Source organism: Lycorma delicatula, chromosome 9 (genome assembly GCF_047948215.1).
Source record: "Lycorma delicatula isolate Av1 chromosome 9, ASM4794821v1, whole genome shotgun sequence".
In the NCBI taxonomy this organism is placed as follows: Eukaryota; Metazoa; Arthropoda; class Insecta; order Hemiptera; family Fulgoridae; genus Lycorma; species Lycorma delicatula.
The window spans coordinates 125,582,270-125,603,260 of NC_134463.1; the positions used below are offsets into that span (position 1 = coordinate 125,582,270).

Here is a 20,991-nt window from a genome sequence, read left to right on the forward strand (position 1 = left end):
GAAGGTTTTAAGCGATCGACCGAGGCCCTAGCTCCCTTGAAGGTATTAAAAATATTCATTACTTCTTTGCCCATAAAGAGGATGAAGTTGTGAATTAAAGATATTGTTTATCTATCTTTACTATATATATAAAATTATTATATTTTTGCCACCATGGCAAAGAAATAAATTACAATTTTTTTATTATCAAAGGTGTGTAGTACTTTAGTTACATAGTTACTATTATTCTATCTTTTGTAATATAGTTTCTTTTTTGGGTTTCTATAAAGCCTGAATACTATAATTATTATTTATCAGTATTCTCACAACCATGAGGATAACGTACAGTGGGTAGAGCCCTCTGGGTAGATGGGAATGGCTAGTGAAATGAGCTCTGCAGCCGTGGGATAGGCCCTTTGCCCCTTGAGTTGGCTCTAGGATTCGCCTGGACTGACATGAGCCTCGAGGGTCCAGGTTCTGGCTAGACAGGACAGCTAGTATATTTATATAAATAAATTATTGTGTGGTATTATTATATATCACACCAAAGCCTATTTTTTTTTTAATAATTTAAAAAATTACAATTTTCAATCTGTCAATTTATTTTTCAGTTTATTCTTTTTCTGCAACACTGTTCATTGTTCATGTAGAGTTTACCTTGTGGTTTTTTGTATTTCTGAATACTCAGACTGTAATGTATTATTAACTAGAATCCAACCATAGAATGATGGCCAGGAAAAACTAAGGAACTATCAGCATAAAAACATAATTGGACTGGCCAGACCTTAAACTATCAACCTACAACATAAGAAGCAAGGGCAAATTACTTTTGCCACTCATGAGATTGTTGAATTAATAAAGGTTTCTTCCTATATTAAAATGAGCCTCAGTAAAATAACTGTCTTAAACTGATCTTATTTAAATAGAATGAAACATTTTAGTTATATTTTAAAATACAGAAAAGCATAATTTTCACAAATTAAAAACTAATTTAAAATCACTAAGGTATAATCTTTTTATATAAAAATGTTCTGTTTAAAATCAATCACAGTACATTTTTTTCTAGTCATTTCAAATTTTAAAACATAATCATCAAGGATATAAAAATTAAAATTTTTAACTCCAATTTGGCATAATACATATGTAATAACTGTTTAAATTAAAATACATGGTGATTTAATTAGTCATCATTAAACAGCAAGAAATATACAATCATCCGAAAAAGCAGAATTACATAGATCAAGAAAATGGAAAGCACAATTTAAAATTTTTCATTCATATACTGAAAGGATTTATTACATTATATAAAAGGTGTTTATTGTATTATATAAAAAATTTGTTACTTGTTTCAAATAAATTCATAATATTTTTTTTCACTGAGCAGTGACTGTGCATAACCTGCCAAAGAGTGATATAGTAAAATGGGAAGATGACTCAAATTTTAAAATGTTTAGTGCTAATTTTGCTTTTTTATCTCCCAGTCAAATCAAAATTCATACGTAAAATTTTAGAATTCTGTTGAGAAGCTGTTTATTGTTATAAAATATTGTTGCTTTGATGTAATGCCTGACAAAGAGATAAGAAATTCTTATAAAAGCTTTTACAATGAACAAAACACTTTAAAACTGCTTGAAAATAAAATTTAAAAATCCATTTTTCAACATATTTTATAGATGTGTATTGTTTAGAAATCATCACATACCAAAAGGGCATAAAATCTAATTTTCCTAAAAGTAATTCTAAATAAAATATAACATATGGAAAATAGGAATTAATCTGATATACAATATTTTCACAATTATAAAACAGCTTAACTTTGGTAACTTGGTAACCAAACGTTTTTGATTCTCAGCGCTCTTGTAGAATCCAGAATTTTCCAAGATGCCCTATGCCAAATTCTAGCAAATTCACTTTGTAAAATAGCCAATAATCTTTTGGAAGGGTTAAATAAAAATAAATAAAACACATTTTAGAACACAAAAGATATGACAACTAGTTCTGCTAGATATTGCATCCTATGACATTAAATTAAAAATGAAAATGAAATTATGAAAATTGTTTAATATTTTATAACTAAACATAGAAAACTCGGAATAAAGAATATAGGAATCAGGAGGGAATTAAACTAAACAATCTAGGAGGGAGAATTTGTAATGGCCTAACAAGAGAATCATATATAAAAAAAGAAACCTCAAGGTGGATGGAGGAGGTGAAAAAAGGAAAAAGCAGTAACTGAGGAAAATATGGAAGGACGGTAAAAAAAAATTGGATCCTGGATAAGACTGTAAAACATATCCTTATAACTTGTTAATTCAATAATAACTGGTACATCTTATTTAGTAGCTATATAACTACAAAAAGTGAAGTAAGAATTAATGCACTGCTAGAATCCTGGGAATATTTTACCTTTCTACAAAATACTAAAAAGATGTTGCTGCTTTATAATTTAAGTGTATAGGGTATGTGGTGAAAGCTAAAAAAATGCAGTTAAATGTTTGAATTATAAATAACATAACATTTCAGTTAACGATTACGTAATTCCTTATTGAAAACGTTACCTAAAAAAGAACTACAACAAATGAACATAAGACAATTCTTTTTTGTCAATTTTTTTTTAAACAGTTTAATCTTTCTATTGTAAACATTAACTAACAAGTTTAAAAAACAAACATTTTAATGTTAACAAACATTAAAAAAATTAACTAACAAGTTTTCCTTCAAATTAGGTTTGCATAATATATCATCAGAAAATTCAGTTACATTAATGTTAAACTAATTATTATTAAAGCCACGGAAAAAAATAAATGGAAAAACTCAATTTAATATTTAAACAATAGTTCAGTAACTTAGAATAAGCAATAAAGATTAACATCTAATGTTTTGAACACTTGAACGTCAAACCTAAGTAAAACAAAAATCTGATGTGGACAACATGTAACTTCCTTTCCTTATATGCCTATTAAATTACATATACACATTTTTTTGTAAAATAAAAACTACATAAAACTTTATTTCACTAATAACTTGTGATATTTTTTCTTTTTTTTGTTATTATTTAATTATTACTGTAAAAATTTTTACAATCACGAGTTTAATAATTATTAATAAATCAATACATTAAATTAAAAAAAAAAAGAGATGAAATCTGATTTGAACCAATGTGCCTTCCCCTTCCAAGATCCAAATATTTGATTAATTAGAATTTTATTCAGTTATAACTCTGGAACCAATGAATATAAGTACCAGTTATGATTACATCATTGAAAAGCTCTCAATGAGGGCTTATTACTGCAGTTAAGAAAAAGTCCAAAATCCAATTTTTTGGATTTTGGGCTTTTTCAGACACTTTTGGTTGAGCCCACCGTAATCAAAAGGGAAGGTGCCCAACTAGATGTTACAACAGTCCTAAATCCAAGATTTCAACATCCTACAGCTAATTGTTTTTGAGTAATACACGTACGTACAGACATCATGTCAATACTAGTCAAAATGAATTCAAGGGTGGTCAAAATGAATATTTCGATTTACATCTGAAAGCCAAAATTTTTCGCGATCACAATACTTCCTTTACAACATACAAGGGAGTGAAAAATAAACTGTTTTTCATTATTATTACTGTATAGATGACTATGATGCAACAACCTGCAATTCATCTACCATTTCAGGTAACATTTTTGTTGGCTTCAAGCAATCAATATCAATCATTTTTAATGTAAAATAAATATATATATGTATGACAAAACTTAAATAAAATAACTGAAGAACAAAACTCACTCAATCAAACGCAAATGAAGAAAATATAATTATATAACCTCAAACACTAGTTATATTTTTCAATATTTACTTTAATATTTAGCAGATTGTATGATAAATTAAATGAATAGAATCGGAATTGGTCAGTGAACAAGTGTATACAGTCAACCTCAGAGCATAAACAGACTGTATTTTATTATACAATTTAATAAGGCCACCCAAACTGTGCTCTGGTTTCAGCGACATAATCAACGGGTGAAGGTTTCAGTCCATTTCATTAATAAATCGGATCCAATACACTATCAAAGTAGAAAAGTATTCAGTTTTATTGCAATATTGGCATTTTTAGTATTAAACGACACAGTAGTTAGACCAAAGCAAGACAAAGAGAACAGACAAAATTTGGAAGAATTCCAGAAAGAGTGTGCATGTGCAAGTTCAACTTTGAAAGGAGAGAAATATTCAAACCCAGAATTAGTAAATTACGTCAGAAACTGGATATATAAACATGAATGCAATCAAAATTCATAATATTTATAAGACAAAATTTATTACAAACAATATTCATTAATACAAAATATTAATTAACATTAAAAAGTAATATTTTTAAGTTAAAAACTTTTTTTCTAGGATGGGGTCGTACAACTCAAAGTGGCACATTATCAACTATATAACGGCAAGTAAGGGTACCTGTGCATGAAAACTCATTATGTAGAAATAAATATGGACCATCTGTACCAATTCAAGATGGACACCTCTGTGCAGGAAAATTAGATGGTTCTACTGGTGCTTGTATTGTACATAAGATTACTTCTGATTATTTAAGAGTACATCCACTGATAATAATAAGACTCATTTTTATTAAACATATATATATATATATATTAAACATGAACCACCTAGTAGTAAAAATTTGGGATAAGACAATCTTACCTTAATTTTATCATGATTTTTAATTTAATCATGACTGAATTCATTTTATTAAATTGCATATTAAAAATTAACAATATATACAGTGTCACTAAAATAAAACTGTGCAAATGCTGTCATGTTTGTTACAGTCATAATGTAATGCAATGGTGTAATGTTCATATATATATATATATATTTCTACAAAGGCTCGTAAATAAAAATGTAGGAATTTATAATGTAGAATTCAACACGCTGAAATGATCAAGTCACTAAAATATCCAGAAAAATAATTATTTTTTTCATTCCTAAATATATTTATACTTCATAAATGTTGAGGCTATTTCAGTAATTACGCTCTACTGTAATATTGTGAAGCAAAAAAACAATAAATGATGAAACACTGGGCGTTAATAAAATATTCATTATATTTCAAGAGCAAAACTCTTAAATTTAAAGAACAAAAAAGGATAAAAATTATATTTATCAATACCCTGCAAAATCTCAACTACAATACCACTATCTTTTAAAGTTTTTTCATAGTAAAGAATAAAAAATTATGCTCCATTATCTACTAACTGATACTGAAGTCACACCTGTATATAGCTGATACTGAAGCTTGGTTTTCCTATATTGTGTACAAAATTGCATTTAATAATTATTAATAAATCTGCAAGTAACTTGTTTGCACAATTGTATAATTTCTCAAAGTTGCGTACTAAAAACAGTATATCAAAAATAGAATCGACATCTATCAATTGTCTCATTCAATAAAACAAGATTTTTTTTAATTTTAAAATATGCTTTTATTTAACTGATGAAAAAATTAAAATTACCAAAGATACCAAAATTTCATTCACTATTTGGAAATTATTGAGTTACAGTACGCATTGTTTAGAAGTACTTTCCAAAACAAATATATTTAAAGATGCACTAAAAAAAATTAAAATAATATCACTTTCATATTAAATCAAGAATAAATGTTTATAATAAACTCTTTAATTAGATTTAAATAACGTTTTATATTGATAATGATGATTTATACATCTCTCAGTTACATTTAATTATAATAATGCATATTGAATAAATTCTTTAATAAAATTCCACCCTTCATTGTATTACACAACAAATTATCCGTGAAATGATTTTAATATGTTTATAATATTATATAACAGACTTTTTCAGGAAAGTGAGGAATTAAGTGGTTTCCTGTAAGCTTTCTCACTGAGCGGATTATACTGTTACAAATTAGCATTCAAAATCAATTAAAATTCAGATGTTATACAACCTTACAGGTAACAATATCACTTTGTTCATGGCAGGAACTGCCAATACAATGATAGTAAACAGTGTATAATATCATGAGAAAGCAACTCTCACTTGTAGTTCTTGTATTAAAGATAATTTATATCCATCGTTATCACACCAAACTTATGGAAAATAGTACAAACCAATGTATTCCTTTCTATTTTGAATAAGCGTCTGAAATATACTTTTGAAAAGTAATTTTTTTCTGTATCAAAAATCTGAAATGGATGTTAAATAGAAAAATTAATGAAACAAAATTAAAATTTTTAGAAAATATTTTTTGAATTTTCAACAGTGTACAATTTAAAACAATAATTTATATAATTATTTAAATTTAAAAATATAATATTAATATTTACATAATAATTAATATTTAATAATAAAAAGAGTGCATCTGTGCATGGGCACTCAACGGAAGTGAAGCTTTTTACATATTATATGAATTATTAATGGTGCAAAATAACATATATGCATTATGTATTATTTGCATATAAAAATATTTGCATATTAAACAAATTTTTATTAATAAAAAATATGAACTAACAATGAAATACACATATTATAAAAAAATATTTATTCACGCAAATACATAAACCATGTATAAGAGTGAGCGAGTGGGAGGGGGGAGAGAGAGTGAGCGAGTGGGAGGGGGGAGAGAGAATGAGCATGCTTACTGAACAAGAGTGTTAATATCTATATATAACACATGGTAGGCATAGTGGGGGAATCAGCTACTGCGTGATGCTTTTTCATGACGCTTGTTTTTTCTCAGTTGACCCTCCCATTCTGAATAATTTATTAATAATTAGTATCATAATTAATATGAATATAATATTAATATAAAACATAATATTATAGATATAATTATTTATAAAATTATATAATTATAAACAGTTTTTTTGATAAAGTTAAAGTCGATTTAAAATCATTCATTAGAATGTAGCAGCAAGTTTTCCTCATTTGATAAAATTATATTTTATCAACAGTTGTTATGTTTTTTTTTTTTTAACTATGTAACTAATTTTCTTTTGTAAATAATTTTATACTATCAGTACACCGCTGCAGTTTTGAATCCTGGCTCCAACTATTCAGTCTAAATTCTGCATCCACAGTTAAAATCCAGACAGCAGATTTTTTTAGAAATTAGTATAAGCTAAAAATAACAATTATCCTGTAATTAAATTCAATCCATAATCAATATAAAAATTAAAACTACGTAGCTAAAAAATATTTGATTAAATTCTAAGAAAATATGCAAACTGGTATTTCAAGATCTTTTGGCAAAACAAACCCGTTTAAAAAGCAGGCCTATACTTGGACAAACGACATAAAATTTCATTCACCGGTGTCCAACTTCTTAAAAATCACAAGAGCGAGATAAAATTCAAAGTTAAACTAAATTTTATAACATCTGCCTAGATTCAACAGTACGGTCTGTCCAGTCTTAGGGTAAGGGCACGATGAACAGGTTGTAGCGGTGTTGCAGTTAACCACTTTATAAATCATAATTATAACTTGTGAATAAGTACATAGTGAAGAAATCATAGTGTAGGTACGGCTCATGGTTTAGATGATTTCAAGGTTAACTTTATTTATTTAGTTTTATTTTACATCGCCGCTTTACCTAAACTTACTTCTGCGATCGGTTCATACAAGGTCATTTCCTCCTCTAAACTCTTTTTAGAAAAATCATTTCTTCTGTAGCGGCAACACTACAAAATAAATTTTTCTTCACGAAGAGCAGAACTGCTGTACAGCTTGCAATATTATATAACATATGCTTTCAGTTTTGCTTTGAGAAAATAACAAATATATGAAAACGTTTCCAGAGTTATCCTCAAATATAATCGGGATTTGTGTGGGATGGTTCTAGATGTGCTGTAAACCTGCAGGTGGGAAGATAATTCATATATTACAAGAAAATTTATTTTAACAATTCAGTTGTAACTAGTAAGATTAATTACTCATGAAATTGCATGTAGGATAAAAAAAAAAAACTGTGTTATTTAAAAGTCAATGTCAATGTTTGCCAAAAATCACAAAAGATCAATAGAACTTTTAATCTGAAAATAACAATTGAATTTTAAGTAAAAATTTAATCAAATGTTTGGTGACGACTTAAAAGTATTCGCTATTATTTAAAATATTAACTTTTCTTTGTAAATTTTATAATTACTATTTCAACTTTAGCGCAAATGATTTTATAATAGCATTATAATTTTAAACCATTTTGTAAATGTTTTGGGAAATCTAGACTTACATTTAGATGTTATTGAAGTATCAGCAGCAGTTTTAACCTGCCGTTCAAAAATTACTGACTTATTATTATTACACAATCTGTAAATGATACTACAGGGTAGAAAGAAATTAAAAGACATCAGAAAAGAATTCTTCATGATAAAAAATAAAACAGAATGAATCAACTAATATTTTAGTCTGTTTTTAGCATTTCAAATTACTAAACCAATTCAATTAGAAATAACTATATCTGAATGATTTAAGTAACAAAATTTTATGCATAAATTTAACACATATTTTTATGGCAATTCAATTCTATTTTTTCAGGGAGATTCAGGAGGTCCACTTCAATGTAGCCTGAATGATGGAAGATGGTATTTAATAGGAATAACATCTTTTGGATCAGGTTGTGCTAAACCAGGCTATCCTGATGTTTACACAAGACTTTCGTTTTATCTTCCATGGATAAATGGAAAAATAAAAACACACTAGATTATTACATTTGTATACTAGATAATCTTTATATGATATAAATACTCCACTTCTTTTTTTTTTTTTAATTACTTTATAATTTATCTTGGTATAAGCTTTAATATAGATAAAAAATGGTGACAATAAAGAAACGATTAAGACTCTATTTAAATTTTTTTTCTTATTTATTCCCATAACCAAATTTACGCTCTACAGAATGTTTCTGTTACACAGAATAATAATTTTAAAATCATAACTTTAAATTCTTCCATTATTATTATTATTATTCCAATTTTTTATTTTCTTCTGGTCAAAATTTAAAGGCAAACAGATTTTTTCTACCTTTAGTCATAAGAGATAACTTCAATAAGTTCCTGGAATTGAAATATTCCATTTAAAATGATAATCATTATGGAAAAATGATTATTTCATAAATCAGTGGCTATCACAATACTACAGCACGACTGACATAACACTCTTGTTTCCTCTCCAACAATAGTCTCTCCGTTGAATGTCTGTATAATCTGTATAATGTGAATCGCGTAAAATCATCATAATTCAGAAATAATTTTAAATAGACCCTAACCGGTTATAGAAAAACCTTACTGTAACAAATTCCGTAATTATGGTAAATTCAAACTAAAAATATATTTTTTTTATCAGTTAATAGCATTTTTAAATTGAATACCTTCCCCCAAACATAATAATCTGCAAAACAATAAACTCTTCTACAATGATGCGATTAAGTATCCTAAAATAAAAAAAAGATTTTCATCATCTGAATAAACTTCAAGGAGAATATAATTTAGTTTTTAACAGTCAAATACCTAAAATTAAATAATCAGATGTAAGCATAACGTTTGAATAAACTTCACTTTTTGTTCACATCACCGTTTAAAAGTTCTATAAAACAAAAGAACATGTCTGTATTAACAACATAAAACTGAATATTAATGTATGCGACTATACTATGCTATAATGTGACTATACAAGTCACACTATATATTTACTGTTCAATAATAACGTGCTATATAATAATGGTAAAAAAAAAATACAAGATCTCATTTTATTCCCTAATCGGTCTTTTATTAACCTCTGCAATTTCACTTTATATTATTTAAGTACCCACTTTTGTACACTTTTAACGTAACTAGACTTTATACCTCTGTAAAATTAGAAAATTTCTTTAACAGTTTTCAAATTAAGTGTACTTAGCCATTATCAGTTAGCAAATGATTAAATTTTAAACTATTGTTTATTTTAAGTATTTTGCTTTGAATTAGACGATTTTTAGGCTACTTTTTTGGAACTATAATGCAAAAAATAAATAAAATATAAAACACTTTAAAACAGAAAATTCTCACTATAAAAATAAGCCCTATTTAAACTTTTTTTTTCTAGTTTTTATACAATTGTAATGATTTTAATGTATTATAAATAGAAACGAATTTTCTATGGTATAAAAATATTTTTTTAATAATGTAATCCTTTCCTAACAATCTGTTATTAAGGTTTACCGATAGAATTTCCACAAAATGGTTATGGTAAACTCACCGTAAACTTTGGCCCGATAAGATACCTTACCTTTAAATAACATTTTTATGGCCCCATTCTTATAATGTCTAAACCTGTTTAAAAATTTAGTTTTTAAAGAACTAATATTAATTATTACTTCAATAAATATATAAATAATGAAAAAATCATATTACTTCATTTTTTATAAAAAAAAGACTAAAATAAAAATAAGGTACCTGTAATTAGGTGAAAAGCCTGTAATTACTGGAGTAATAACTCCGCTGGAGTAGACTAAATACTGGCATAGTAATAAATAAACAGATTGTAAATCTTAAAAAGATTCCCTAAAGGTTTCATAAATTCTTATTACAACAATGTATGTAATGGATTTCTTTGACGGTAAAACACTCTTCCCCTAATAATTCTACAACTACAAGGTTTCATTTTTTCATTATCTCAACATTAGAACAAATAACATTAAATAAAAAAACTTAACTGAGGCAAGCGATTCATAATTGTATTAAATTTAATTTCTACTTTAGATGTTTTCTGATGTCATAAACAAATCTGACATAGAACACAAGTAATTCCCAAAAGTATCAATGTCGTCCTCATAACATTTAATATTTTAACACTTTTTATTTCACAGAAAAATATTTATTTTGCAAATAAAACATTTTGAAAAATCAATCTTTCTTAAATAAAAGAGAATAATAAGCACGGTGTCAGGTGTACAATGAATATTGCGGAGTTTCTGCACATAGCCAAAATATATTGCCGCATATTATCAGGGCAAGCCCGCTAAAATAGAAAGCTCTAGAATTGAACCGCAGCAACTGGCTGAATATTACTGAATGAACATCAATACTCTTTCAAAAAGCATCTTTGATCTTTTTCATCAACAGCCCTCTACAACTCCTAAAAGTCTAAATAGACCTGTTCGACTATGTAATTACCGGTTCAAGATACATTCCACATTTCTCCTATTCAACTGAGAATATATTTTTATTCCCATCACAATTGTTTAAATAAAACTGCGTATGGTGCAGTGCAATGAGGCACATACCGGCAAATGATTTGATCGTCAACAAAAACTAAATTACAATAAACGCTCCCCTCTTAATGTTGATAATGTGTCTTCTCTGTCAAGAAATGAGACTTGTATACTACCTCACCGCAGATAGAAAAACTGTAATGTAAACAAAAAAGAATTAATACAGATCGTCTGATGAGTTTAAGATAACAACTGGTATTGTCCTGCTTTAATGTATGAAAGTAAGAATATCAATATGTAGATTTCAAATTCATAAATGTCCACTGTATTAAGTTTAAATTTAGAATTTACAATTACAGTTTTACATTTATTTCACGTAGTATTACCAAGGGCAGCTGCAATGCTGCCTTCATTAATATTTATCTTTTGGTACGAAAATTTTAAAGCATCTGCAACTTTAAAATAAATTTATATATATATATATAAAATGAATATTTTTTCACATTATTTTTATCTATTAGCTGCTTTTATTTTGTCAGTTAGTAAAATATTTTCAAACAGTACGTAATGTATAGTACATAAAGGATCATAAAAATATCTTGAAAAACCCCAAATGAATGAATGGATCTCTTTTGAAATAAAATTAGCATAATCTCAACCTATAAAGCAACTTGTCTTGACTAATTCATCAATTTCTAGCAAAAACTACTTCAGCTAAATTGATGAAAATTTTTGTAAATATTTTCTTACAGTGAAAGTGTACACTAAGAAAGGATTTTTTTTTAAATTCCAACTTTAAAGGGCTAAAATGGAGTAACAATGAAATTTTATATATTTTTTTTTAATTTCTTTGTAACAAATGAAAATATCAACTTGATCTTTGGTGTCTGTAATCTTCATGTGAATATTTAATAATTAATTTCTAGATTTCTTGAAATTCCAAGTTTAAAGGACTAAAATGGATTTTGAATTTTTTTAAATCCCAGCTTTTTTTAACTTTTAATTTAGCGTGTGTAACTTTCATGTAAATATCTAAAAACCAATTCTATATTTTTCAAAATTTGACCTTGAAAGGGATGAAGAAAAGTAAAAAAAATTTGAACAGTGATTACAAATTTTCCCCATTTCCAACTAAACTAAACAAGATAATCCCTAGATTGGGGCTTCCAAAAACACTTCAGATAAATATATAAAAACTATTTTGTTTTTTTTTAAATTTCAATTTTTGAAGGAGCGCAATGGTGTATAGTGCGGCGACTCAACCTACACACCCACTGTTACTGTACGTGTGACGCAACTGGCTGCACCTGCCTTCAGTTAATTGATTAAAAAACATAAAAGTAATTAAAAAAATTAACAAAAAATAAATAAAACAAGAGAGAAGATGTACAGTCACCTCTAGTGGTGTTTTTCAGGTAATTTTTAAGATGGAGGCTGACTGTTTTGAAATCTACATTCTTTGATGACTCAAGGTTTTGGGTCTGAACTGACCGACTGTTGCTCTAAAAAAATTACAATACACTGATATTTTTTATAAATTAAACAGCCTATAATTTTTATTTACCATTATTATTCTCACAAGCATCAGTAACAGCAGGGTCCAATGAGCACAGACCTCTGGGTAGACGGGAAGGGCAAGCAAAATAAGCCATGACCGGCTAAATATCCACTGACTGCAACGGGAAACAAAAGTAACCATATAGCACAGCCAAAGCCGCAATGGGGATGCTACTTTCAATATAAGTCTACTTACTGTTAATAGTAATAAACGATAGCTTATTGTTTGACAAATAAAACAGGCTACTCAAAAAAATGATCTCATAACATAATGATTCAATAATACAAATTAGAAAAACAACATAAAACTTGAAAAACATCTAAGAACATAATATGGAAACTTACATTCAAATCACACAAATCATACTACCATACTACAAAAAGACAATCATACATTTAGAACTCCTTAACAAACACATGAGAGCTGATGATGGAAAAATGTTATAAGTACCTCATAAATTTAAATTTGAAGAAATAATAGAAGTAAAATGATTTATTTTACTTCAATTTTTAGATTAATTACACATTACATTACACTGTATAAGTACATAAAATTACAAAAATATATAAAATGAATATAAATTATACTGACTATAAATATATATATTTAACACATAATAGAACAAGTTATTGGTTGTTGTTTATAAGATTTTCTTACAGATCCACCATCTGCAACTTCTTCAACAATATCTGCTACTTCATCAAAATCAGGAAAAGCTAATGTCTGTAATTTTGAATATATCAACTGCTTGTTTACTTCGACTTCAAAAGATCCTAAAAGCAAAATTATAAATTTGGGATTACTGATTAACTCATGATCTTTACATCTAATGGTGGACCTTGTTACAACATTAAATTTTGTTTGTTATAAAATTCCAGTAAGTAGATTAGTAATGAATTTGTGTTCTTATTTTTTTAAATATGTCTTCATGAGATCTAGATTAGAGTAATCTATTTACAGGGTAAAATACTTCAATCTACATTATAAAATGCTATGAAATGTTCAGACAATCGTCATTTTTTCCCTGAACATAAATCACTTAAATTTTATCAGTAACATTTATTCTTCTGGTGTGAAGAAACTTTGAAGATGAAATTCCATCTCCAAACAACAAAAATTGGTTAACATTCATAAAAATTCTAGCTCCTGTTATAGTAACACAATAATTTGTTTTTACTCAGTAGCAGTACTATACTTTTTCAGTACTATTCCACTTCAATGATTTGTTTATTTAATGAAATTGTCAGCTGTTCAATGAATGAATATGGCTATGCATAAAAGCTTTTTTATTTAATTTTTTCATTTTAATGGAGCAAGGGAATCATGCTGTTTTTTTTAATTTAAAAATTGGTACACTGAGAGCTGTGTGAACAGGTGTATTATTGTCATGATGGTTTTTTCCTTGGCAAACAAGGTGTTATCAGCTCCTGGACATAAAATTACAATAGTAAATAATTAACAATTAAAATTTACCTTAAAAATTAAACAAATCTAAAACGCCTTTGAGGTACGCAAAACGCAAAATAAAGACAACATTAACAATATTCAAATGCACATAAACGGCATTCATGGGCAAAACATATAATAGAAGTAATCAAATATTTGAATGTAGATGCGTGGCCTTAAAAAACAACAAGACAATGGACAATACTGCCATATTGTTCCCTAATACATTGTAGATGTTAGCACATAATTTAAATTTTAGACACAATTATGCGTAACACATACAACCCACATGTATGTGGTGTGTCAGATGGCTGTCGCAGCAAACACAAACGGGTGCATCTGTCTGTGTCATGAGATGTCCATGAGCGAGTGTAGTGTGCCCTACTCACAAAAGACAAATAATAACCTCCTCTTGATGGCAACTCCTGGATGAAGAGCCCCATGGTGATACAGTGTTATTAACAGGATGAAGTTTATTGTCGATAGTAGTATTCCATTCACTTTACCACTCATCACAAACCACCCTCTTCAGAAAACAGACAAGATTGTCAGAAACAACACGATTAGAGAAAGGAGAATGTAAACAAGCCACTTTTGCCACACTATCAGCACGCTGATAGTGTGCTGATAAAAGCTCACACTTTTATAATGCTGAATCATTTCAGGGGTAACAGACTGTGTAGGGCTACGTATACTTAAGGCCAAACGTGTATGTTCTGTTGGCAACTACATAAGCATAACTAACAGAGTTATCATGGCTAGAGCTATCTGTATAAATTATTGCATCAGGATTCTTGCTATTTACAATACTAAAACATTTTTCTCGTAAGAAAACCGAATTTGTGTTCTTTTTTTGTCACAGTGGAAAAACTAGTAATCATATTTATTTTATTGCAGTAAACTGTTGTGTGATCTTCTCAGAACCTCCAAACAGAAACTCTGGAAAACAGTCTACCTGATGGAATGAATTTCAAATCCACCACACCTCTCACATCAAAAAAACAAATGAGCATTGTCTATGTTTGACTTCACTTTGCAACCTTTTTTTTGGGTGTACTAAGGTGTGGGAATCTTCCACTGGCTTGAGTTTGCTTGGTTTTGTGGTCATAACCATAGCAACATGATTTTTCACCAGTAGTGCTCTTGGGAAAGAAATCTGAATTGGTTTGGGACCAATGGAACCGTACTTCTTTTAAAGCATGGAATGCTTCCAAGCATCCTCTTTTTGATAAGCAGTCAGGATCTGAGGCACAAACTTTGCAATGATCCTTTTCATCCCCAAATCTTACGATAAAATTTGCTAAACTGAACTCCAAGTTACTCCATACAACTTGTAATATCTTCAATGGTATGACGTCAGTCTTCAAGCACAATTTTTAACATTTTTTCAACATTTTCATCCATTCAGGAAATTTAAGGACATTCAGAACAAGGTTGGTCAACAGTCAACATTTCACCTCTTTTGAAACAACAAAAACCACTTGTACACTAGAATTTTTCCCATAGCAGTATCCTTGTGAGCTGTTTCAACATCACAATAGTTTCTGTAGCGTTTTTCCCAACCATGAAGCAAAACTTCACGGCTGTACACTATTATTTAAAGTCTGCCATGACAAACAATGAGATCCAGGTGAAACAGCTTTCAAAAAAAAATTCAAAGAGATCAGACAACCTTCTCAGGTGATCTGCCATGGTAGGTAAACTGGCACTAAATGGTCACTTGACATTCTCCTAATAAAACCACAACTCCACCTAGTGCAACACAATTCCAGTTATTTTTTAGTACTTCCTTGTACAACACCTCCTCAATTCAACTGATCAAGTAATATGATTATCTGAAAATTGGATCAAGAGAATTTCACATGGTGATCAAACATTACTTTTGTAAAAGCAAAACCACACACAATACTAAATTCAAGCTCAATAAATATTATGGTGAGTCAGCTTTATTGATTATTTTCTATGGAGTTCATATGAGCACAAATGATGATGTACAATCTGAACGGCTTAGTGAAGTTACAACCACAGAGAATATTGAAAAAAATCCATGACATAGTTGTGGGGATAGAAGAGTGAAAACGTATTAGATCACTAAGACAACAGGCATCTCAAATGAATGGGTGCTTCATATTTTACGTTAAAACGCTCTGCTATAAGGGTGCCATGTTTGCTCACAATCAATCAAAAGCAGGAAGGAAGAAGTAAACATTTCTAAGTTTTAGGTTATTTTAAACTGATTGAGAGGAAGTTTTGCGTAGTTTCCTAACAGTTAATGAAACTTGGATATATCACTATCAAAGTGAAACCAAATAACAATCAAACTAGAGGTTACAGTCAGGAAAGTTAATCTGAAAAAGGTAAAAACCATCCCATCAGCAAAAAATATGAGCCCAATGTTGTTTTGGATGTTCATGGCTTTCTAAAAGGAATAAAACAATAATTAAGTAATGTAATACATCTTTGCTGGATCATCCAGAAATAAAGGGAAAATGGCCATATTTGACAAAAAAGAAAATTCTTTTTTATAAAGACAATACACTTGTCATTCTTTTGCATTTGCACCAGTAAAATTGTTTGAATTGAGCTACAAAACTCTTCCACATCTTCTACACGCCAAACTTAGCATCTTCAAATGGTTTTCAAATAGTAAGAAGTGACTTTTTGGAAATAGATATTTACAAAATGATGAAGTTGAAACATTTGCCTACTAAATTAAGTTATTCCCTATTTTAAAAACTTGGACAAATCATACTATAAGGATGGATCAGAAAATTTGAGTATTGTTGGACTAAATGTATAAACTTGAAAGAAGAAAATAAAAAGATTTTTCACAAAAAACTGTATTCTTTATATTTGCATGGACTTATCATTATCAAATGATCCTTACATATTGAGAATTCTAATAAAAAAAGGAAGATTAATACAAGAAAATCAATCCTATTTGTTACAAGCAAACATAAATATTTATTATATAATATTAACAGTCTAATAGATATAATACCAGATTTTCCTTGCACTTTTGTTTCAGGTACTCTGTTTAACACAATGTTTTTTAAGTCATAAAATTTAATGTCATGTCCACATGTGGCACTGTAACATGAATATGAATCATTGATCAGATACTGCAATAAATAGCTTCTTTTTTCAATTTAAACAATTTCATAAAAGGAAAACAATTATATAAAAGACATAAAAAGGATGTATCCCTTGGTTAAGTGAACAACCTAAATAAGCAAACCTTATGCTTCAACTAGTCATTTATAAACTAATCATCTAAAATTTCTAAACAATTTATTTTAAATTGAATTAAAAGATTTCCTGTTACAGAAGCAATATTGACTTTTTCACGAGTTTTTAAAAAATACTAATTTTCCTAACCTAAATTTCCGAACCTAAATTTCCAGTCTCATTTATTAAATAAATATGAACTGAAACATACTTCATATCCTTAAAATTGATTCTATATTTATAATCTTCAAAAATTTACATCACTATGTCATATTATATTATATATTAATGTGTATTTGAAAATAATCTTTTTAGTTTGCTAACTTTTATCTTGTGATGGTGTTTTATAGAGACTTTCCTATATGCTTTTAGGCAACTGCAAGATGGATGTTTCTTTTTTCTCCACCACATAAGCTTAAAAATTGTGCGTGATAATATGGAAATTGTGTAAATTATGAAAATGCCATGCCTGACTAGAATTTTAATCCAGACAAAAGAAAGACTGAGATGCTACCACTCTGTCACACAAGCCAGCAGATTAGCTTTTGCTACCTGAGGAGTTACACAACAATCCATCCCAGACATCAATGATAAAATATACACCGAATACAACAATATAAGTGCATATGCTATAAACTATTTATAATTTCAATCTCTAATTTGAGATTAAATACTTAATATTAATTTAAATAACTTTTAAATTATGTAACTTTTAATAACTTTTTGTCAATTTGTCAGTCTGTTTTGAAATGAAATTTACCTGGGCATATTCAAACATCATTCTTCCTTCAAAAATAAATTAAATCTTTATATTACTACAATCATCATCCCTAATGGTAAATACAAGTGACAACTATAATAACTTATAAAGATTGCCTAATTGATAATAGTATGTTACACATATGTATAACTTTTTTTTTTTAATAAAAATATGACTCACTTTATAAATAACAGAATGTTGTCCATTAACACTTCATAGCTTAATATCAGACTTTTAATCCAAACATTAAGAGGCCTTGAGAGCTTCATACCAAAGATTACACAAGGCTTAATCAAGGAATAATAATAATAAATATGATAAAACAAAAAAACTAATACCTAACAATGATAACATACAATACGTTGATGAAAGCAAATTTACTAAATGTGTAAATAAAACCATAGTAAGCTTTTCAAATGAATATGTAAAAACTTTTAATCAGATACTTGATGACATTAGCAGAGTTCTTCCTGTAAAAAATTATTTATAACAGATCTTTGTCACATCAATAGATGACATCACATTTGAAACATCTAGGCTCTAACATTAAAAAGTAATATAAATAACTCAAAGCAAACAGTTGTGCTTCCCATCTATTAATCAACAATGTAAGTAATATGTAAAGTGATTTTATAACAAACCAAGTTACACACTTATCTTAGAAAAGCAACCTTACAATACATTTTAAGTAAAAAAAAAATGTTTCAGTTAACAGAGAAGCACATTCTAATAAACCTATGTTGCCCGAATAAAATAAAGGATGAATGCCATAAAATTGTGCCTTCCCTCTTCTTCTTCCTCTGTAGAATACCTTAAGGTAATGATACATAATGGGCTATTACTATCATTTCTTAAAGATTATTATTCAACTAATTATTAGCTTACTCAGAACTTACAGAAAAAATTATCACCTTGTCAGGAAATCATAAATAAGCAGACAATAATCCAATAAAATATATTTCAATTTCTAAAGTGACAATATGTAATAATTTTACCACTACAGTACTGGTGTTTTGGATATTGGTCCTAATTAGTAGAGTGATGTAACCGGTATAATTTAGAAGTAAAGAATAAAAAATAATTAAATCAATTCTATTAACTAATTCTAGTTTTAGTTTAATTTTATACATAACTTCTCATTGTTGCTTTCGGCATTATTCAGTATTCAACACACAAAACAATATACTATGAACATCAAATCACAGTGTAGACTGCTTCCAGGGTTCAGTACTCAGGTGTACAGTAGAGTAGTAGGGAGTAGAGGGAAGGGATGCTCCACTCATATGGAATGTCAATCACTTGTAACGCTAGTCCCTACCCTGAGGCTTGCCAATTCACTTTTTTGTTACAATAAAGACTGAAGCTATTAAAACTATTTCAGTTATTTATGGAGAGCCGTGACACCAAAATTACACAAGTGCTTTTTCAATGACAAATTAAAATCAAACAAGTATTAGTAGTGACTAATACTTGAAAAATGCGTCGTATATAGAAATTTATTTTCTATTGTAAACAGAGGAAAAACTGACATTGAAAACCACAAACATAAACAGGCCATGTCAGCAGAATTGCATGATATTTTAAGAAAAACCAATTTGAAGATGCTGAAAGAAAACTAGTTGCACCTGAAGGTTTATGGGCATATCACACAATAATGCCTACTTACTCTTTCCAACCAATGGACTGTACCTGCAAACTGATAAAAGCATTTTTGGTTTACATGTTCCCACAACAGAATGTGCTAATGCCTTAAAAGATATAGTTATTGAAATAGGAGTTAGATGCTGTAAATTTTATTTCTATTTTTGCAAATGCATCAAACCACATGGGGATAAAGTCAATACCCATAATTATAAGATATTTTTCATACCAGTCTGGAATACACATCAGAATTTTTGAAGTAAGGGATTTATCAGGCAAAACATTTCACAAAGCTAATGATTATATTTTGGAAGTGCTGGAAAAGATTATTTATTTACCAAAGTAGTTGTATTTTGTGCTGACACCAATATCAACTTTGGATGAATTTGAAGAAGTAGGAACATTATTACAGAGGTAAAATCAAATTTGGGAGGAAGACAGCTTGCAGGAATTAATTGTGCCACTCACATTTCAAACAGTGCTATACAAACTGCAGCTGACTGTGTTCCAATTGATGTGAAAACTTTTATTACAAAGATTTATATATATATTTATGAATTTTTACTACACAGAGTAGCAATATTTGCAGTCACTTAAAAACAAAATTGGCTAAAAGAAAAGCAGATGTTTCATCACAAGTGCAGAAAAATTTAAATCAGCTTGAGGAAAAAGGCATAAAAAAAAGGAGTGGAATTTTATGACAGACATTATCTAGACATTATCTAGAAGAATAGGAAGGACCTAATAAGCAATCTGAAAAATTCAAATGGGTTTTGCTAAACACTAAACCTGCCCATGACAGTATTCAAATTTGCAGTGATTAAATTCAGCATTTTCTCAAAGTTATTCACTAGAGATAAAATTCTGTAACACTATTGAACAGATGGATTTAAATATTCAAAGCCTTCAGGAAATATGATGTTTACAATATCAGCAAATTGTTAGAATATTATCTCTGTTTAGCAGGAACTAATGCACTTTTATATATCTTCTTTTTTTAAGAAAAATTGTATTTTTTTAATTTTTAGTTATAAAATTCAATTATATGTTAAAAATTTGGGATGTTTGCTAATTACTAAATATAATTTTTACGAAACTTGAATAAAATTTTATAAAAACATCCAGTAAAAGTTATTAAAATCAATCCACTCGTCACAAAAGTTTAAGAAGCAAAATTAGGAAAGCAGAGTA

At 28.4% G+C, this 20,991-nt stretch overlaps 1 pseudogene; it reads left to right on the forward strand.

Moving 5' to 3' along the window:
* Positions 1-8,812, forward strand: part of LOC142330752 (trypsin-1-like) — a 36,035-nt pseudogene extending 27,223 nt beyond the window's left edge.
* Positions 8,813-20,991: the final 12,179 nt, after the last annotated feature.